Source organism: Rhinopithecus roxellana, chromosome 9 (assembly GCF_007565055.1).
Source record: "Rhinopithecus roxellana isolate Shanxi Qingling chromosome 9, ASM756505v1, whole genome shotgun sequence".
Classification (NCBI taxonomy): Eukaryota; Metazoa; Chordata; class Mammalia; order Primates; family Cercopithecidae; genus Rhinopithecus; species Rhinopithecus roxellana.
Genome location: NC_044557.1, coordinates 48,532,033 through 48,555,597, shown reverse-complemented (window position 1 = coordinate 48,555,597; position 23,565 = coordinate 48,532,033). Strand labels below are relative to the sequence as shown.

At 35.0% G+C, this 23,565-nt stretch overlaps 1 protein-coding gene and 1 pseudogene across 21 annotated transcripts in view; both read right to left on the bottom strand.

Moving 5' to 3' along the window:
* Positions 1-23,565, bottom strand: part of RALYL (RALY RNA binding protein like) — a 737,403-nt gene that overhangs the window by 211,082 nt on the left and 502,756 nt on the right. The window lies entirely within an intron of this gene.
* The window catches only part of LOC115899702, a 90,220-nt pseudogene continuing 82,558 nt past the window's right edge, over positions 15,904-23,565 (bottom strand).

Here is a 23,565-nt window from a genome sequence, read left to right as displayed (position 1 = left end):
ATCTTTTTGTAGCCTAAATTTGATTATCCAGACTTAGTTTTATCTTCTTGGTTGCCTGATTTTCTCATTTATACTTGGATAGCAGTGTTTTAAGGCTAATGAAATTCTATCTTCTTTATCCTTTGTCCTTTACCCTTTATCCTTTATCTTCTATTCTTTGGATGGGTTCAAGTATTTCATGGTTACAAAAGAGTTGAAAAATGTCTTTAATTTCCTAGCGATTATACTTAGAAGTATGAAGGAAATTATTTATGCCTATGTAAATAATTTACCTCCCTTCAACATATTTTTAACAAATATTGGCTATTTTATACCTTAAAGGTATAATGTAAAATAATCCTGAACTTTAAAAAGCACAAGATCTCTTTTCAGGTGATAGCCACATAAAAGGTACTATCATCTGCAACAAACTACCTCACAGACATATGGAAGCGATAATATAGTTTATTGGAGGTGTGCATTGCTATGGTCTAAATGTTTTTGTTCTTCTTCAATTAGTACATTGAAACCTAATCCCTCCTGTGATGTATTTAAAGGTGGGGCCTTTGGGAGGTGATTAGGTCATGGGAGCAGAACCCTCACAAATGTGATTAGTGCCTTTATTAAAACGACCCCAGAGAGATCCCTTGCCTCTTCCACCAGAGGACACAAAGAGAAGTTGCCTTCTATTGACCAGAAGGAAGGCCCTCACAAGACACTGAATCTGCCAGCACTTTGATCTTAGACTTCTCAGCCTTCATAACTCTGAGAAATAAATTCTGTTGTTTATAAGCCACCCAGTCTATGGTATTTTAACAGCTGGAGGGGACTAGACAAGCATGATGTGGGAGAATTGCTGTACCATGCTCCCTAGAGATCTTTTACTTATGAAAAATACTTCCTCAGTAGCTCATAACTTTTGTCTCAGAGCATCTCCACTGTGTCCTGAGATGAAGGGATAGTACTGAGTTTATAGAGAATCATGATGATAAATTAAAACATCCTTGAATTCATATTAGTTTCTGTGATCATGAAAATTATGCATGGAATCTTACTATGAAAGAGTTTACGGAATAGGATATATACACTTATCTGTCTATCTACTACCTATTCATCTATCTGTTATCTATTTATCCTATCTATCTATCTATCTATCTATCTATCTATCTATCTATCTATCTATCTATCTATCTATCTAAAAAGCCACAGGGTTGTGAGTGGTAAAGCTTCCTAGCAAAACAGGTTCTGAAGTGTTTGTAGGATGTGTCATTCTTCAGTGGCCAGATTGTAGCTGGAGAAAATTCTTAAGCACAGAAGACCCAGGACAATGGTGGGGACCAGCAAGTGGCACGTGAGGCAGAGGAGGGCAGAGACATAAATTAGGAAGTATCCTATTGTACACACTGCTGACTTCTCAGAGTTCTGTCTTTCTCTTTTCCTGGCTGATTCTATCTTAGTCAACGTCTGTCTTTCCTGAAACTTGCCCTGACTTTCTTCTTTCTGGACTCTGAACTAGAGTATCTGGTTTCATCTTTCTGTTCTGTGGGGTTTCTTTCCTCTGTTGTGTTTTATCTATATAAAATTCATTGTATTTCTACTCTATTTTATATATGTGGTAGTAGGGCACAAATTCTTGGTGTGAGGCAGGTAATAAATACATGATGCTAAAAAAGATGAACTGGGACTCAGCACTCCACTGTATGATACCTTGCATTTTCTCCTTCAAAGAATATATGTTATTATTGTTGGGACTCTATATTATACTTTTGCATCATCACCCCTAGAGTTCACTAATGTTAGCTTTATAATGTAAGCAATGAATTAAATATATGAGATATTTTAATTAAAATAGTTCACTAATTAATTACAGAAGCTAAATGGAATCATAAAAATGAACAATTATTCAGTGCTTACTTTGTGTGAGGGATTTTGTTTATGCTACTTTAATTGTAAAGCAGTGATGTGAGGTAGGAGTCCTCATCCTACAGATAAGAAAACTGAGATTCAAGGGCCAAGTTCAAAGAGCTTGCAAGAAAGAAGCAGAGCTGGAGTGTATAAGTTTGTGAGCTTCTAAAGCTGTACCCAGTTCATGATACCACTATCTCATGTATCGAAAAACTAATTGTCAAACCAAATTCAGAAAACAGTTAAGAATAGAGAACACTATCTAGGATTTTACTTTAGTTGGAATTATTGGGGTTATTGTCATTTTGGCAAATATACATGCTTTTAAAGTGTCAGACAATGGGAGAATATATTTGATATGTGAGATTTCAATAGAGAATACATTCTGATACTTACCTATCCTCATACTCCAGATAAAGAGTAGTGTGTTCTCCCTTGTAAGTGGGAGCTAAATGATGAGAACATATGGACACATAGAGGGGGAAAACAGACACTAGGGTCTTTGGAGGGTGGAGACTGGGAGAAGAGAGAAGATCAGAAAAAATAACTAGTAGGTACTAGGCTTAATAACTGGGTGATGAAATAATCTGTACAGCAAACCCCCATGCCACAAGTTTACCTGTATAACAAAACTGCACTTTCACTCCTGAACTTAAAAGTTAAAAATAATTCTAGAGGTGCATATATTGTGATTCTAAACATATTCCAGTAAAGCCTAATCAGTGCATGAAGTCCACTGAAATGATATATTTGCACTAATCTAAGGTCCATTATGGATTTGGAAAATGTTCTTCAGGGAAAATAATCAAGTAGGTTAGAATGACCCAGAACAAATTTCCAATTAAAAGGAGATAACATTATATCAGAAAATTAGGTGCCCATACACACACATAACCAATCTATTTTGAAAATGTTGGTCTAGACATTAAGAAGATTTGTTCATAGTTTAAAAATATAATGCTTAAAATAGACAAAAACCAATACTATGATATGTAATTCTTTATGGACTTTAAAAAATATCAATTTTGATTTATGGATCATATTCAGCATATTTTTGTTTCTAAGAATAATATCAACATTTTTACCCCAAAATTTCTAATTATTTCCAATTTAAAATGTGCATAAAATATTATACATTAATAGAATTCATTTCAGCCTGTCTACAAAAGTATTATACACAGCAATCCTGTCCTCCTAATTCCTTTCCTGTTCCTATTTAGTTATAATTACACCACATTGATGAGCTACTTCAGCCTGCTGAGTTGAATAGAATGAATTTTCAGGTATAATTTAGCATTACATAGCCCAAGGGCATTTCAGAAATCCATCTCCAATCCTCATTTTGTGTGTATTTGTGTCTGCTAAAGGGCTCAGAACCACCTGGATATTCTTTGACCTCTTATATGTTTTCAAATAGAACTATTTGAATAAACTCTGCATTTGCCATTACCAGCACAGCAGTATGTGAATAGTAAATATGTAAATGAAATTCATGATTCTCTTACCATTATAAAACCATTTTTAGATGTTTACTTAAACGGCCTTAGATACAGAAACAGAAATTATGGTAGGAAAAAAAGAGTCTCACATTTTATTTTCAAAACTTTAAAATTTTGGCAAACACAAAATCTTATATTATTTTTAAATCATGCCTTGAAAAGCTATAGAAAGCTCACCTGGAGAGCGCAATAAATACTTAAATGAGTCATTAGAGGATTCACAAAATCTGAACACAAATAAAGCATGTGAAAAGGTGATTATTCAATTTTAAAAACCTTTGGCTCCCAACTTCTAAGACCATTTAAAGAAATGTTTGTAGGAAAATAGGATAACAAAGAAGGAACGAAGATTTCAGCTTGTGACTACCTAATCTTGATTCAATGAGGAAAAAAATTTCTGTTTTGTGGTTGCCTTTTTCTTGGGTTGATGATCACATGTGTTTTCAGTAGCATAAATAGTTATGTTCCCATCTGGATAAGATTAACCATTTTTTATTATAACATTTAGGATTTAACATATGATCCCTCATTTAAATTAAATGAATTTAACTTCAGTTTTTTAATAGTATACTTGTGCACTTAAATTATGTCATCTGGTTGATGTAATGCTAAGTAAAAACAGACATGATTGTTTGTATAGCTTTTATTTTATTGGGGAATACAGACACTAATCAGGTGATCACAAACTTACAGAATATATTCATTCATTTGATTTATCATCCTGTTCATAGCAGATTTGTGGTGCTATGACAGTGTATTGAAAAACGGCCCTTGACAATGAGTAGTCCACTCTTCTCTGAGGCTGAGTGAATGAATGCTGTATTAGGAGTGTTTAAAGAATGGAGCCATGGGTAACAATAATTAAGCATTAGTGAGAGAATTACTGAGGGCAGTAGAAAGTTCAGTGGACTATGTTGATCTAAGAACAGGATGATGATGATACATAATTGGTGTTCAACAAATGATGTTGATACATGCTTTTTTTTTTGCTAAGTTTGCTACCAATTTGTAATCATAGTGCAAACAATTTCTCATTACTCAGATTAAGAAAACAATAATTAGTAAATAGAATTCTATACCTCATTGCTTCTTGCAACAAATACTAAGTGTATACTTGTCCAAGATAGAAGGGGATAAAGATAAAATAGCCATCATCTTAATCTTAAAATTTTGCTTATAATAGATATGTGATTCATAAAGTTTTCAAAAATAACATTTCAATAAAACTACCAGTTAAAATATCTGTTTCTATCAAAGAGAATGAATGTAACCAGTACCCTGACACTTGAAATAATGGTTCTAGTTTTGAAAAGTGGCAGTCAGTGGTGATAGAAGGCCCTGTAATATATCAATAAATATATGACAAGAATTAATTCCATGCAGATCATGGGGCATGACATTTTGGAAATTTTCCGCAGAAGCAGAATAAATTATTTATGTCTTAGAGGATATTATAAAAATGTAAGCTGAGATGTGAGTTGGTGCCCGTGACATGAACAGATTAGCGACAGCTTAAAAAATTACTGAAAATAAAAATAAACTGCTGAAACATACGTGTAGACCTGACACATTATCAAGAAATAGTGATTAATAAATATGGCTTCAGAAAATGGAAAAAAGAAAACTTTTATAATAAAAATACCAAATCAAGGCATTTCTGGTTAATCCTAATTCTTCTTGATATTAGTTAATATCTGATAATTTTCTGAAAAATCCATTTATTGGCTTCTATGCCATTGTTTTTTTAGTTTCCTTACTAAATTTATATTTGTAGACCAAATACCTGTGTAGAACTCTGTTTAAATTCTATAGGCATTACAATTGTGATGGTTTAACACCTTTGGTTCTTGAACAACACCATCTTGCTTTATTTAAATCCTAGTTTTGCCATTTGTCAGCTGTGTGAACTTGGTCGAGTTACTTCATATTTTCGTACCACAGTTTCTTCATCTATAAATGTTTCCTCACGTATTATATATTTACAGGACTGTTATACGAATTAAATGACTCAATACATAAAAAGTGCTTAGAAGAATGACAAGTATAGTATTAGCTATTATTACCGGATATACCCACATAGCTGTTCAAAATACATATCAAATACAACATACACAAAAACAGCCTATTCCAGTGTTTCTGGTTAGAACATATCATAAAACAATAATTTATTGGCAAATGTCAGTACCATGCCACTTTGACTACTATAGCTTTGTAATATATTTTAAAGTTCGGTAGTATGATGCTTCCAGCTGTGTTCTTTTTGTTCAAGATTACCTTGGCTACTGAAGGTCTTTTGTGGTTCCATACATATTTTAGGATTGCTTTCTGTATTTCTGTGGAGAATGTCGTTGGAATTATGGTGAGTATTTTATTGACTCAACAGATTGCTTTGAGTAGTCATTTAAAAAATACTAATTCTTTTAATCTATAAACACAGGTATTTTTCTATTTATTTGTGTCTTCTACAATTTCTTTCATCCCTTTTTATAGTTCTCAGTATACAGGTGTTTCACCTCCTTGCTTAAATTTACTCATGGATATGTTTTTTATGATGCTATTGTAAATGAGATTGTTTTCTTAATCTTTTTTTCCCAATAGTTCGTTATGAATAGAAACACTAGTGATCTTGGCATGTTGATTTTGTATCCTGCAACTTTATTGAATTTATCAGTTCTAATGGACTGATACGAATCAGATTTTTGGTGGAGTCTTTAGGATCTCTCTATATAAGATCATATCATCTGCAAACAGAGAAAATTCAACTCCTCCTTTACAATTTGGATGCCTTTTATTTCTTTGTCTTACCCAGTTGCTTTGGCTAGGACTTCCAGTGCTATGTTGCATAGAAGTGGAGAGAGTGGGGATCTTGTTCCTAATCATAGAAGAACTTTCAACTTTCCTCCATTGGTTAAATGTTAGCTTTGGGTTCCTCACATATGGCCTTTATTGTGTTGAGGTACATTAGTTTTATACCTAATTTGTTGAGAGTTTTTTTTGTAACCATGAAAGAATGTTAAATTTTGTAAAATGTATTTTTCTTCAACTCTGAGATGATCATATGGTTTTTCTCCTTCATTATGTTAATATGGTGAATCACATTTATTGATTTACATATTTGAATGATTCTTATATCCCAGGGATAAATTCTACTTGATCATGATCACTGATTCTTTTAAAATGCTGTTGAATTTTATTTGCTTCTATTTTGTTGATAATTTTTACAACTATGTTCATCAGTAATTTTTTTTTTCTTGTAGTGCCCTGGACAGGTGTTGGTATCAGAGTAATGCTGGCCTCATAAAATGAGTCTGAAAATATTCTTTCCTCTTCAAGTTTTCATGTATTATATTAATATGGTTTGGCTCTGTCCCCACTCAAATCTCACCTTCAATTGTTTTTCCCATAATGTCCACATGTTGTGGGAGAGACCCAGTGGAAGGTAATTGAATCATGGGGGCAGTTATCTCCATGATGTTCTTGTGATAGTGAGTGAGTTCTCATGGGATCTGTTGGTTCTATAATGGGCTTTTCCCCCTTTGCTTGACACTTCTCCTTCCTGCCATCATGTGAAGAAGGATGTGTTTGCTTCCCCTTCTGCCATGATTATAAGTTTTGTGAGGCCTCCCCAGCTATGTGAAACTGTAAGTCATTTAAACCTCTTTGCTTTATAAATTGCAGTCTCAGGCACTTTTTAGCAGTGTGAGAATGGGCTAATACTTTATCCCCAGAAGCCAGCCAGTGTCTGAGATATATTAGTTGCCCTACAAATATTTATGAATCGAATGAGTGTATTAGTTTTCTGTTGTTGCTTTAACAAATTACCACAAATTTGATCATTTAAAACAACACAAACTTACTCTGATGGTCTTGGAAGTTAGACATTTAAAATAAGGTATGGGTTGGGCTATGTTACTTATGAAGATTGATTTCAGGAGATAATTTCTTTGTTTGCCTTTTCTAACTTCTAGAGGCTACCTACCATCCTTGGCTCATGGCTTCTTCCTTCAACTTAGTACATCACTCCACTTCATGGATCCATTACCATGTCTCCCTTTTCTTACTTTGATTCTCCTTCCTCTTTAGTAGAAGGATTCTTGTGATTACATTGACCCATCCAGATACTCTGCCATCACTGTCATTGCTACAACCAACAAGACGCAAGTATTTGGAAAATATCCAGATCCTGAACTGTGCTGTACCTGTTACAACATACACATGGAAAATAAGGCTACATATTTAGCTTTTCAGTTCCTGCAGCAGAAGGATTCATACCAGATATATGTTGAAATAGATATTTCATAAAATCTATAGATTAATTTGTAAGAAATTATATTTTAGGTCTTCAAATCCATGAACAGGTTTTGCAAGTTTCAGGGTAGTGGTCTTACACACATTCCATTAGATTTATGCTGAAACATTAGATGTGTAAAAGCTATTCTAAGTGATACCCCTTTAAAATTTCATATTCTATGTTTGATTGCTATTGCTGGTACATAGAATGAAAAATGACTTTGTATATTGACCTTCTGGAATTGCTTAACTAACTGAGCCGTCCATATTGTTTTTGATTTTCTGTATATTCAATCAAGTTATCTATAAATAGGGATGGTTTTTATTTCTGTCTTCAGTGGCTATAACATCCAGTGTAATACTAAATATAAGTGATGTGAATGTGCATCTTTTTCTCACTCTTCATTTCAAGACATAAAGTTTCAATAATTCATTGCTAAGCATGATTTTACTCATGTGCATGTTTTTCTATTTTCAGAAACGTGTTACATTAAAGACATTCCTTCTATTCTAATTTTCCAAAGGGTTTTTTTTGTAAATCATGATTGGATATTGAATTTGGTCAAATATATTTACTGATGTATTTTTTTCTCATTGTGACATATTTTAGTATATTTTTAAATGTTTTACCATATCTGCATTTCTAGAATAAATCCAATGTGATCATGATGTTTTATACTTTTTATGAATCACTGCATTTGATTTGCTAATATTTTGCTCTTGTTTAGGATTTTTGTTATCTATGCACATGAGAAAGTTGGACTATATTTTTTCACTCCAGTGATTTTAGTATCACTTCTTTTGCATGTGCTTTCTATCTACCTGGAATATCCCTTTCCTGCCTTTCCTCCAGTAGACTCACTCTTTCCTATTGCTTTCCTAGCACCCCAGGAATCCATCTTCTATAGGCCTTACCACTTCTATTCAAGATATGAGGGGAGGGGAAGGAAAACCCAATGTGTGTGGTTTAGAAGGTGCTCATTTGCTCTTTCTTGAATTAAATGGGGCTGTGCTTACCTCCTTAGGAATATCATCAGATAATGATTTGGAAGTCTTAGTCTTTTCTTTTGAATCTTTCTCAATTCACTGTCATTTCAACTACTTAATAATGAAAAAAAAAAACATTTAGAGAATTGAAATATAATCTATACTTGTAAATAGCCAGAGATGGCCAGAATGCCCCAGATTCTATCTCAAGAGTGATCTGTGGACAAAACAACCTCCTTGTAAACCAGAATGCCATATTTTATATATGACAGAAACCAAAGTCCCTTTGGCTTTCCTTCAGGAGAGTTCATCACAGCCCATTTATCATTTCTAGATCCCATATAAAGTGATCCTGACAAACAATAGAAAATGTTTGTAGTCTAATAAAACTGAAGAAAGTAATTTTAACTTTTAGGTTTAATAAATGCCAGCCATGTGGAAATTCTCCAAACAGTGCTTTGACTTGCCTGGAAAATGTTATTACTATAAAATGCCTGGAGATGCTAGATTTCTTTTTCTTTTAATCTCAAAAATCAGTCTTACAAAGATAAAAAAATATTAGCAATTCCACCATTTGAAAGTAGTTATGTCATTTTCCACCTATACAATTACATTTCTATAACTTTGCTTCACTGATAAATTTATTTTAAAATGTAAATTAATGAATGATATCACTGATATCTCCAAATTCTGGGTCCTCATAATCCAGCTTTAGAATTTATCAACCACTTTCTTCTCTTCAATTTTCTGATTTAAAATATTTAATATTTTGCTATAAGACTTAAAGACAGATTTCTTTTTTTCTTGCTCTGAATTATTAACTTTATTATAAATTATATATTGTTGAGTGTCATTTATGATTTTATTATCTGTCTTTTTAAATTATTATTATTATACTTTAAGTTTTAGGGTACATGTGCATAACGTGCAGGTTTGTTACATATGTATACTCATGCCATGTTGGTGTACTGCACCCATCAACTCATCAGCACCCATCAACTCGTCCTTTACATCTGGTATAACTCCCAATGCAATCCCTCCCCCCTCCCCCCTCTCCATAATAGGCCCCGGTGTGTGATGTTCCCCTTCCCGAGTCCAAGTGATCTCATTGTTCAGTTCCCACCTATGAGTGAGAACGTGCGGTGTTTGGTTTTCTGTTCTTGTGATAGTTTGCTGAGAATGATGGTTTCCAGCTGCATCCACATCCCTACAAAGGACACAAACTCATCCTTTTTTATGGCTGCATAGTATTCCATGGTGTATATGTGCCACATTTTCTTAATCCAGTCTGTCACTGATGGACATTTGGGTTGATTCCAAGTTTTTGCTATTGTGAATAGTGCCGCAATGAACATATGTGTGCATGTGTTTAAAGACGGGTTTCTATTTATATGTTATTTGCATGTGAGAAACAGATAATTTTATTAAAAGCAATAGTTTTTACATTATAAATTTCTTTTTAAATATTTTTTGTTTTTAAATTTTTCTATCTTTATTGAAATATAATTAACAGATAAAAATTGTATATATTTACAATTTATAATTGTCTGTTTTGATATACATGTAAATTAAGAAATGATTACCATAATGAAGCCACTTAACATGTCCATCACCATTTTTGTGTGATAAGACCATTTAATGATAAGACCATTTAAGGTCTACTCTCGCAGCACTATCTATAGCCACCATTCTGTAGGTTAAGTCTCCCAGACTTATTCATCCCGCAAAACTGCAACTTTATACTCTTTGACCAACATCTTCCCATTTCTCCCATTCCTCAGCCCCTGCCAACTACCATCCTATTATCTGCTTTTATGGGTTTGACTTTTTTAGATTCCTCATGTAAATGATATCATGTAGTATTTGTCTTTCTGTGCCTGGCTTATTTAATTTAGCATGATGTCCTCTAAATACTTCCATGTGGTTATAAAAGACAGGATTTCCTCAATTTTTTAAGGCTAAATAATATTCCACTGAATTTATATGTGCCACATTTTCTTTATCGATTCGTTTGCTGACGGAAACTTAGGTTGATTTCATATCTTGGATATTGTGAATAATGCTACAAGGAACATAGGAGTGATGATATTTACACATGCTGATTTCATTTCCTTTCAATATACAACAAGTAGTGTAATTGCTGGAGGATGTAGCAGTTCTAGATTTAATTTTTTGGGGAACCTCAATACTGTTCCATCATGGCTGTACCAATTTATATTCACAACAACAGTGTAAAAGGTCTTTTTTCTCTACACTTGATGACACTTGCTATCTTTTGTCTTTTTGATAATAGTCTAATGCATATGAGTCAGTCTAATAGTGTATGAGTTAATATCTTATTGCAGTTTGGATTTGCATTTCCCTGATCATTAGCGACGTTGAAAAGTTTTTTCATATACCTGTTGGCCCTTTGTATGTCTTCTCTTGAGAAATGTCTTTTGACATCCCTTTGACCATTTCTTAATCAGATTATTTGTTGTTCGCTATTGAGTTTCTTATGTATTTTAGGTATTAACCCATTTTCTGATGTATTGTTTGCAAATATCTTTTCCCATTTCATAGGTTGCCTATTCAATCCATGATTGTTTCCTTTGCTGTGAAGAAGCTTCTTCGTTTGATGCAACCCTGTTTTTCTACTTTTACTCTTGTTGCCTGTGCTTTTGGGGTTATAGAAAAAAAAAAAAATCATTGCCCAGATTAATGTAAAAAAAGCTTTTTCCCTAAGTGTGTTTCTAGTATTTTTACAGTTTCAGGTCTTATGTTTAAATCTTTAATCAATTTTGACTTGATTTTTGTGTACAGGGTAAGACAAAAATCAAGTTTTTTTCTTCTGCTGTATTAAGATGTCCAGTTTTCCCAGTAACACTTACTGAAGTGAATATCCTTTCCCCATTGTGTGTTCTTGGCACACTTTAATTGACCAAATATGTGTGGTTGTATTTCTGGGTTCTCTCTTTTGTTCCTTTGATCTATATATCTGTTTTTATGCCAGCATCATGCTGTTTCAAGTACTCAGAACATTGTAGTATATTTTGAAATCATCTTATTGGATACATATTTGCATTTATTTGTATCTTGTTATTTTGTCACCTAACATTCTAGATTATAGAATTCCAAGGACTCTTCCAAATAAATTCTATACTGATGAATATTACATATTTAACACAGAAAGGCAAGTCTTATCTAGAATTGTTTCATATTACAAATATGCATTCTGAAGTTAAAGAAGAAAAAAACTATGAGGGATAGAGAAGAAGCTTAGTTCATCAGTGGCAGTTGGGGGAGGAATTAAATAAATGAAATACTTTGAATGTCCATTTGTCCATTTAAATTCTTTTTCTTTTATTTATCCCCCAAAAGAGTAGTATTAACTGATTATGAATATATTATCTTACTCATATTATTTCTATCTGTAAAGTGCCCAAAAAATGAACTGAGCAAAAAGGTAGATGAGATCATGAGAAATAAAAATAAGAATCAAAGGATTTACCTAACAGAGTTTGCATTGTAAGTCATTACATTAACTATCTTAGCAATTTCAATGACACACTGTCTTCAAGATGTAGTGAGAAAGTGAATGAATACCCCAAACAAAAAAAAAGTATAGAATTTTTGCAGAAAGTAAGTTTTTAGAAAACTTCTGTAAAGTACTTCATAGAACCCTAAAACATTCAATGTACTACAAGTAGTTTGAATAGGTTCAGTGATTTTTGTCAATTATGCAACACATTTTTTTAATTATTAATTTTCTGTGTTTCAAGTAACTGAGTTAACCAAGATACTTGTCTATATAAAGCAGTAAGTTACTATAAACCTTAGATTTCAGTGTCCTCAAAGGATCAGAAACTATAATAAATTTGATCATCCATGTGGAGTAAGGCCTATGTCTATCAGGAAATCAATTAACCTAATCAGTTGAGTGAAATAATAGTGTTGTTTTCACTTGGGTATTTTTTCCCATTCAATGTGCTTCTATCAAGAGTCTTCTGAGTACAGATATACCAATACTCAACAAGAGGGAACACTGGAAATTATAAGACGTGAAATGAAATGAAATAGATTTGTAGACCCTAAGATCATTTTATCCATATGGTAGGAATTTAATAAGCAATTAATTGATTTAATGAATCCATGTAATATAAGAATACATTTTATATTTTGTTAATTTGAAATAGAATAGGTTACATTAAACCTCAAGGAACAATATTTCTTTGGCTGAATTAAAAATTCTAATTAACATTAAGCCATCAAGTTTGTAATATATCAGAACACAAAAAAATGAAAACATGATTACCCCTGGATTAGAATACATGAAGCTGCCATTTTTGTCATTTCAAAGTATGTGAAATATATTTATTTTCTAACATGGAAAGACCATTTGTAATATTTATCATCAAGGCAAAGTTAATTCAGTTAGAATGAAAGTATTTGAAATTTTTACAATGTTGCCATGTTATTAGGTGGATTACACAAAAATAAAGGCACATATATAAAATGAAGATTCTAGACATCAAATGAAGGCAAATTATTTTTCCCATCATTGGAGGAAATGAGAAATAAAGAATCAAATGTTGGAAAAGGAAGTGATTTATAACATTTAGGATGATGAAAATAATAAAAGTTCAAAATAACTTTTAAAAACATGAAGTAATGGCTGAGTGTGGTGGTTCATGCCTATAACCACCACAGCACTTTGGGAGGCCAAGATGGGAGGATCATTTGAGGTCAGGAGTTTGAGACTAGCCTGGCCAACATGGTGAAACCTGGTCTTTACTAAAAATACAAAAATTAGCTGGGTCTGGTGGCGTGCCCCTGCAATCCCAACCACTCAGGAGGCTGAGGCAGGAGAATTGCTTGAACCCAGCAGGCAGAGGTTGCAGTCAGCTGAGATTGCACCATTGTACTCCAGCCTGGGTGACAGAGCTGGACCCAGTCTCAAAACAAACAAACAAACAAACAATATGATGTATTAATATAGCAAAATAACATGCTGGCAGTTTGCCAAACATGATGTTCTCTTTCACACTTGATCTCCTCTATGCATGTTGCTTCCTTGGCCTAGTTCCCTTTCCTCTTTTCTGCTGATACATAGCTTTTCATGTTAGGGGGCTCAGTTTACTTTGCCAGTTTTGCGATGCTTTTTCCAACTGTTCAAGGCACAATTATTGTCAGTTCTGCTATAATGCTTGTTTTGAAAACGTAAAGTTGTTCTAAAGAAATTGATATAAAGAAAAAAATTAAGGTTGCTTATGCATGATTTCCTCCATGAGAAACATGAGGGGAATGCAAAAAACTGCACCAGCTGTGTCCAAGCTAAGTGGGGATACACAAAATGTACCCTAATCCACACATACCACAAACATGCACCAGCTCTCTCCATTCACTGGGTGTTTTATAAGCCACACCTATCTGCACCTAATACAACCTTTCCTCTGATTTCAGCTCACCGTCCTCCTACTTCCTAATAATTTGCAAGCTGCAACTCTTTTAATATCCACTTCCAAAGGCAAACCAGAATTTATGGTAAAAATACCCACATTATTGTATCATTTACGTGTTTCTTAACTATTCACACACACAAAAACATTACCATTTTCATTACGTTCTTATTTTTAAAAATATGGCAGTCACAAAATTTTTGAATGTTCAACTCCAGCCCATTTTACCAGTATCCCTGTGTTTTTTTAATTGTCTAATTCTACATGGTGTGATAATTTTTCAGGAACACGTATGTCATATTTATAACAGAACTGACTATAGTACCATTAGTAACTTCTGTCATTCAGTAGTACTTAGCATATTGAGTTGCATTTATTTGTACACTTACCTATTTTCTCCACTAGAATGTGCAAATGTCCTGAATTGGGAGAGAATCAGATACTAGAAAGGAACTGAGTAGTGCTGAGGAGGATGGTGGAATGAGGGCTGGTAGTGGAGACGATGGTGGGGGTTGGGTAAAGAGCAGGAAGGGAACCAGGATGAAGACTAGTGCAGTAGCCTCACCTGGTGGCATAGAGTTGATGGGTTACAATGGGTACAGAAAAAAGTAGATTGTATCTTCTCTCTGAGCTACAATCAGTCAATCAATTGACCACTCAAACCCACTGATTTCACCTCACAGCTGCTCTTTTCTTTCTTTCCTTCTCCCCTGTTATGGACTCAATGTTTGTATCTCAATACATTCACATGTCAAAACTCTAGCCTCCAATGTGACTGTATTTGGAAATGGGGCCTTTGGGAGGTAATGAGAGATAGATGAGGTCATGAGGGTAGAATCCTGATAAAAGGATTAGTGCCTTCATAAGGAAAGACACCAGAGAGCTTGCTCTCTCTTTGCCCCAATAAAGAAGTCACGTGAGCACGCAGCAAGATGGCGGACTGCCTATCAGCCAAGAGGAGGCCTCAGGTAAAACCTGCTTTGACAGCCCCTTGATGATTGACTTCTCTACCTCCTAAACTGTGCAAAAAATAAATTGCTGTTGCTTAAACTTTCCAATCTATGACAATTTGACAGGGCAGCCTGAACTAATACATCCTCAGAAATATAAACTGTACCCTGACATGTATGTAAGGTATGTATACCTTACATGTATGGCATTTCAAAGTCCTGATTGACTTTTCTCACCTATAGGAAAAAGTTTGAGTACCTTAAAATGTCATGCCAATTCTTACATGATTTTAACTCTGAATACCTTTCCAGTCTCAGGTCTTGTCAGTTCTGACCTGTCAAATACTAACTTCTTTGTAGTTCCTTGAACACAGATAGTATTTTCTCATCAATGCTTTTGTCCACACAACTTCTTTGCTTAGGATGTCATTTCTCTTCATCTTCAAATGCAAATCTTATAATTTCTTTAATATGGAGCTCAATCATAAACTTTTCCAGAAAACTTTACCTCAGGCTAGTCTGTGCTTTCATAATTTCCATTGAGTCTCCTTATCATGCCTTGGGCATGTCTCTTTATATTTGATTATATGCTCCTTGAAGGCAGTGATCATCTTCCTTATCCTAATTCATAGTGGGTACTCAATAAATATTTATCAAATAAATATAAATGGCCAGCACATTAACTTGGCACAAGTATCACATATTCAGTAAATGACAATTACTATTATTATTATTATCTTATAATATTGAAGCCTTTTTTTTGTGAAGTGGTTAGTAACAACTCTATCAAAGGTTTGGATTCCAATGAAAAGATGTGTTTTCATTTGAAAGCCTTCAGGGCTCCATTGTGTCATGTTAGCAGTGAGTAGTGCTGAATTTGGCGTAATAGTTAATGATCTTATTTATGTCTTCCAAGCAATCCTCAGTAGCAATTTTTAACCATACTCTGGTCAAAAACATACCAGCTTTGGCCAGGCATGGTGGCTCACACCTGTAATCCCAGCACTTTGGGAGGCTGAAGTGGGCAGATCACCTGAGGTCGGGAGTTTGAGATCAGCCTTGCTAACCCAGTGAAACCCCGTCTCTACTAAATATACAAAACTAGCTGGGTGTGGTGGCACATGCCCATAATCCCAGCTACTCAGGAGGCTGTGGCAGGAAAATCGCTTGAACCCGGGAGGCGGAGGTTGCAGTGAGCCGGGATCATGCCACTGCACACCAGCCTGGGAGACAGAGTGAGACTCATTCTCAAAAACAAAAACAAACAAAAACAAACAACAAAACAACAAAACCCAGCTTCTACACAAAAGCTTCTAATCTCAGCCCCAGTGGTGTTTGGATGTAGTTATGCTAACCATGCAAATCTGGTATCTTTCAACATCCATTGAACAAGTATGAATCTTAAAGATGTGAGTCTGACCCTCTAGATCAGGTAAACTAAATTCAATCTTTCTATCCAATTTCCCCAGCTTCATCAGTGCTGAATCCAAAGTATCAGGTCTGTTAGTGGCCATCAGCACTTAATATTGCCTTGATGATCAAAGCCATCCAACTGATGAATTAGTTCACACATTTTTTCTCTGTACTTCATTGTCACCTCCAGCACCATCATCAAACTGAGCTCTTCCAATAGCATCAGTTTCATCAAAGAAGATAAGGCAGGCATTTCTTGTTCTGGCCATTGGGAAGAGCTTATGAACCATTCCAGCCCCTTTGCAGGTATATTTCTGTAAAAGTTCATATCCAGTAACTCGATGAAGCAAACATAAGTCCCATTTAGCAACCACCTGAGCACAGAGTGTCTTGCCTGTACCTAGTGGACCAAAGAGCACACTCTTGGGAGGCTCCATGCCAAGGTTAACAAATCTCTCTGGATGAAGTAGTGGGGTTTCAACTACTTACAATTTCTCAATCTGTTCCCTACAGCCACCAACATCGCTGTATATGACATCAGGTTTTTACTCCACTGGCATCATGGTAATTCTTGGGTCAATCTTAGAAAGCATGGGAATATGAATTTAATTAACATCAAATTTCATCCCTGCTTCAATGTCAGTAGATCACTGAGGTCCACCACAAACTTAGCAATCTGCTACACACTGACAATGTATTTTGAGTTCTCAGAATTAGCATTTACTATCTTTCTACACCTTGCAACCTGTAAACATTGTTCACCCTGGAGCATTTGCTTACTTGCAGCCAAATCCCAGAGTGCTGGTGGTGGCCAGACTAGTGTCAGACTCTTTAATACTACTTAGATAATTTTCTTAAGTTGTTGAATGTCATTCTCAACCTGCTTAATCTCCCTAGAATAAGTGCTCTGACCATGATTTTTCAGCAAGGCAGTATCCTCTTCATTCAGAGCTCAAAAGTGTTTGTCATCCTTCTTATCCTTTTTGGTTTTCCACTGATCAGCACTGAGGTAATCCAGCGTTTTAAGAGATGCTGTGATTCAGCTCCTCAGTGATTCAGCTCCTTAGTGATTACACCACCTTACTATTATTTCTTTTATGCACTGTTGCTAATGAACTTTTAGCTTTCTGCAGGAAATGTGAAAGTAATAAAAAGACTCAAGAAAACTCCGTGTTGAAATAGGTTTGTACAATTTTTCTGACCTTTTGCAGCCTCCTTATAAATTCTTTATCATATGCTTGTTTGTATTTAAAAATGCTACACTTGGCTGGGTGCAGTGGCTCACGCCTGTAATCCTAGCACTTTGGGAGGCCGAGGCGGGTGGATCATTTTAGGTCAGGAGTTTGAAACCAGGGTGGCCAACATGGTGAAACCCTGTCTCTACTAAAAATATGAAAAAATTACCTGGGTGTGGTGGTGTATGCCTGTAATCTCAGTTACTCAGGAGGCTGAGGCAGGAGAATCACTTGAACCCAGGGTGTGGAGGTTGCAGTGAGCTGAGATCTCGCCACTGCACTCCAGCTTGGGTGACAAAGTGAGACTCCATCTCAAAAACAAAAACAAAACAAAACAAAATAAAACAACAAAACTACACGTGCAGGGCAGAGGAGGTCATTTGTATAGGAAGTAATTCATAAAACTGACAATTTAACTATAGTAATCAAGAGTTGTCCATTCCCATATAGACAATGTTAAATGTGTGAATAGCAAAGTGCTTTTGTATAACTTATGATATCAGTGGAATTTGAAATTTAGAACTAATGATTATTTTTGGCCGGGCGCGGTGGCTCAAGCCTGTAATCCCAGCACTTTGGGAAGCCGAGACGGGCGGATCACGAGGTCAGGAGATCGAGACCATCCTGGCTAACACTGTGAAACCCCGTCTCTACTAAAAAATACAAAAAAAATAGCCGGGCGAGGTGGCGGGCGCCTGTAGTCCCAGCTACTCGGGAGGCTGAGGCAGGAGAATGGCATAAACCCGGGAGGCGGAGCTTGCAGTGAGCTGAGATCCGGCCACTGCACTCCAGCCCGGGCGACAGAGTGAGACTCCGTCTCAAAAAAAAAAAAAAAAAAAAAAAAAAAGCAAACAAACAAAAAACTAGTGATTTTTTTTTTCAGTTGGTTGGTAATTTAAGAGAAAAGTAATATCGCTTGAATTCACTCTGAAGCACACATCCAGAAAAATCTATAGCTCTAGCACTCCAGAGAAGTTCAACCTCCTATAAATGAAGAAATAGAAAGTGGTTTTATTTTCCACTTGTGCTGTACATAAGTTTATTTCTTGAAAAATGCTATCTGAGGTGAGTAAAGGGAAAGTAGCCTAGGCTAATAATTTAGACTAGAATTATATGAATTGAAGGTACATTGAAAATGTCATAAAAAAGTCATTTCACGTGGGAGTTCGGTTAGCCATCACTTTAAGAAGTTTTCTTTAAAAACAGCTTTACCTGAGAAAGCAGCTGACGTAATTGCATCTTTCATTTTCTTTTATTGCACAAAATATCAATAAATACTGCTGGTTTTAAGCATTTTCTGTTCAGAAGCAATCTTTATTCTTTTCTATTTCCATTTTTATCACCAGTTTAAATTGTTAGATAGAATGTTATAGGTACACTTTTCTGATTCAAAAAATCTCTAAAAAACACATTTTGTTGAGATAATTAAGAAATAGGCAAATTATTTATTCTTGATATTATAACATATCATTTCTTAGTAGGTAATCTATGCCTATTCCCACTTATACTTTCTTTTATTTCCTTTTAAGGTTATAAGTAGTACAACGACCAGGTTTAACTGTTTATATAATCTTCAATCTATACTTAGTGCTATATGAAAATAACTGGACCATGTTATTCAAAATACATTTTACAAATGTAATAATTTTAACTTTTTATTAGTCTATTTAATAAAAGACAAATAAATATCAAATTTTATTTTATCTGGGACATTGACAACTAGAGAAAAACAAGTTTAGCTTTGAAGGCTTAATACATATAGCTTTGCCTTGATAAAATCTTTTTGCTTCTTCATTCCTTTAATTCTTCATTTCTTCCTTTAAAGTACGAGACTGCATTATGGGCAGGGTGACTCACGCCTGTAATCCCAGCACTTTGGGAGGCCCAAGAGGGTGGATCATGAGGTCAGGAGTTCGAGACTAGCCTGGCCAACATGGTGAAACCCCATCCGTACTAAAAATACAAAAATTAGCCAGGAGTGGTGGCATGTACCTGTAGTCCCAGCTACTTGAGAGGCTGAGCAGAAGACCTGCTTGAACCCAGGAGACAGAGGTTGCAGTGAGCTGAGATCAGGCCACTACACTCCAGGCTGGGTGACAAAGTGAGACTCTGTCTCAAAAAGAAAAAAAAAAATATATATTTTTAATATGTAATCAAGCCCAAGCAATAAAATATATTTTGAAAGGATTATAACTTTTGCCTTCATTTCTATCTTTCCCCATAACTCTGAACACAGAAGGGCCTTAATAATCATTTAGTTGAGGCTTAATGATGACATAACCAGCTATAATACAGCTTCTTGAAATCCAGAAGGCTGTTTTAGGATTGGGTGGGGACCTTAAATGGTCATTTGCTATTAAGCACGATCACACTAAAATTCTAGAGACAGATTCAGTTATCTCATGGACTCATTGTGAACTCAGTTTGTTCACATAACAAAATGCTAACTGGGACATGGGATTTGGGAGCACACTGGGAATGTTAGGACATGGTTTTGATTGCAACATTCTCATAAACTATCTGTAGGAAAAAAGGGGTTATGCCTACAACCAAGCTTTGTATATTTGCATACAAGCCACACACTAAGACCTATTTCTGCTGTATGGACATCTGCAAAATCTCAGGGACCACATGGAGAAGGGAATAAGCTGCATTTCTAATATAGTCATAGTATAAGCAACCCAAATTTGCTGTCCATATCTCTACATTAGTGATTCCTGGTTTTTGCAATTGCAATTACTTGGATCAGAAAAAATCCAAAGGGAAAATATTCTTTCAAGTAAGGGCATTTATAAAATATTATTGCTTATCACTATCATTTATTTATTTTTCCCCCTTTTTCCAGCCTTATTGAGGTACACTTGACAAATAACGGTTGGATATATTCAAGATATACAATGTAATGCTTTGATATATACATCCATTGTGAAATGATTGCCACATTAATTAACACAACAATTGCCTCACAGTTCTCTTTTTAGTTAGATTCACCAACTCATGTGCTTTTTGTTTGTGACCAATAATATTTTTCCTCCTTTTGTACAAATCTATGGAGTACATGTGCAATTTTGTCACATGCATAGATTATATAGGGGTAAAGTCAGGGCTTTTAGAGTTCCCATCACCTGAATAATACACATGGTGGAGAAGACGATCTAACATCTATGAACTGTGGTGAAAAGACAAGGAGAATATCTACAGAAAAGGGGGAACTCAAAAAGACCAACTTTTTTATGTGACCAAACACATAAAGCAGTGAGGAATTCCACAGAGAAACAAAGTTGGCCTTTCAGAGAAAAAGAGATGTTTGAATTTGATAATATTTGCATGAGCATGAAAATCATCAAATATTGGTTACTAAGTCAAAAATCAACTCCTAAAATTTCATTTTGTAATTCAGTTTTGAAAATATTCCTCAAGCATAAGCTAATTTTTATCTTTTTGAAGTAAATTTTAAACTAATATTTGGGGAATTAGGTCTATTCCATTCAGTTCTCCTATCTCCTATTTAAGGAGCCATTTGTAAGCCTCTATTAAGTCAAACTTCTTAAAAACATCAGTAGAAAAGTAATAGAATTGGTGGACTGGTTATACTTTAATACATATTTTTGAAAAAAGAGATTCTTCAAATAATCTCAAAAACCACCTAAGTCATCTAAAGTTATACTGTAATTTAAGAAATAAAAACATTTAATAAGCATATTTTAAAAGTTCAGTGAAAAATTCAAGTTTATATTCAACTTAAATAGTTATTTGCTAAGCCTTCAGAATAAAATGTATTTCTCAAACAGCATGGAATTGGAAATATGATAAATCTTATTTGTTATGGGTTTTATGGTTTAAAAACCTTCAATTTAACAAGTTACAAACATAATTACATTTCTAAGAATTCAGAGCTACTTAACAGTAGATTTTATGTCTTTTTTTTTTTTAGATTCTACTATTTTTTTTAATTTTTTTTATTTTTAATTTTTTATTTTTTATTATACTTTAAGTTCTAGGGTACATGTGCATAACGTGCAGGTTTGTTACACATGTATACTTGTGCCATGTTGGTGTGCTGCACCCATCAACTCGTCAGCACCCATCAAGTCATCATTTATATCAGGTATAACTCCCAATGCAATCCCTCCCCCCTCCCCATGATAGGCCCCGATGTGTGATGTTCCCCTTCCCAAGTCCAAGTGATCTCATTGTTCAGTTCCCACATATGAGTGAGAACATGCGGTGTTTGGTTTTCTGTTCTTGTGATAGTTTGCTAAGAATGATGGTTTCCAGCTGCATCCATGTCCCTACAAAGGACGCAAACTCATCCTTTTTTATGGCTGCATAATATTCCATGGTGTACATGTGCCACATTTTCTTAATCCAGTCTGTCACAGATGGACATTTGGGTTGATTCCAAGTCTTTGCTATTGTGAATAGTGCTGCAATAAACATGCGTGTGCATGTGTCTTTATAGCAGCATGATTTATAATCCTTTGGGTATATACCCGGTAGTGGGATGGCTGGGTCATATGGTACATCTAGTTCTAGATCCTTGAGGAATCGCCATACTGTTTTCCATAATGGTTGAACTAGTTTACAATCCCACCAACAGTGTAAAAGTGTTCCTATTTCTCCACATCTTCTCCAGCACCTGTTGTTTCCTGACTTTTTAATGACTGCCATTCTAACTGGTGTGAGATGGTATCTCATTGTGGTTTTGATTTGCATTTCTCTGATGGCCAGTGATGATGAGCATTTTTTCATGTGTCTGTTGGCTGTATGAATGTCTTCTTTTGAGAAATGTCTGTTCATGTCCTTTGCCCACTTTTTGATGGGGTTGTTTGTTTTTTTCTTGTAAATTTGTTTGAGTTCTTTGTAGATTCTGGATATTAGCCCTTTGTCAGATGAGTAGATTGCAAAAATTTTCTCCCATTCTGTAGGTTGCCTGTTCACTCTGATGGTAGTTTATTTTGCTGTGCAGAAGCTCTTTAGTTTAATTAGATCCCATTTGTCAATTTTGGCTTTTGTTGCCGTTGCTTTTGGTGTTTTAGACATGAAGTCCTTGCCCATGCCTATGTCCTGAATGGTACTACCTAGGTTTTCTTCTAGGGTTTTTATGGTATTAGGTCTAACATTTAAGTCTCTAATCCATCTTGAATTAATTTTCGTATAAGGAGTAAGGAAAGGATCCAGTTTCAGCTTTCTACTTATGGCTAGCCAATTTTCCCAGCACCATTTATTAAATAGGGAATCCTTTCCCCATTTCCTGTTTCTCTCAGGTTTGTCAAAGATCAGATGGCTGTAGATGTGTGGTATTATTTCTGAGGACTCTGTTCTGTTCCATTGGTCTATATCTCTGTTTTGGTACCAGTACCATGCTGTTTTGGTTACTGTAGCCTTGTAGTATAGTTTGAAGTAAGGTAGGGTGATGCCTCCAGCTTTGTTCTTATGACTTACAATTGTCTTGGCAATGCGGGCTCTTTTTTGGTTCCATATGAACTTTAAAGTAGTTTTGACCAATTCTGTGAAGAAACTCATTGGTAGCTTGATGGGGATGGCATTGAATCTATAAATAACTTTGGGCAGTATGGCCATTTTCACGATATTGATTCTTCCTATCCATGAGCATGGTATGTTCTTTCATTTGTTAGTGTCCTCTTTTATTTCACTGAGCAGTGGTTTGTAGTTCTCCTTGAAGAGGTCCTTTACATCCCTTGTAAGTTGGATTCCTAGGTATTTTATTCTCTTTGAAGCAATTGTGAATGGAAGTTCATTCATGATTTGGCTCTCTGCTTGTCTATTACTGGTGTATAAGAATGCTTGTGATTTCTGCACATTAATTTTGTATCCTGAGACTTTGCTGAAGTTGCTTATCAGCTTA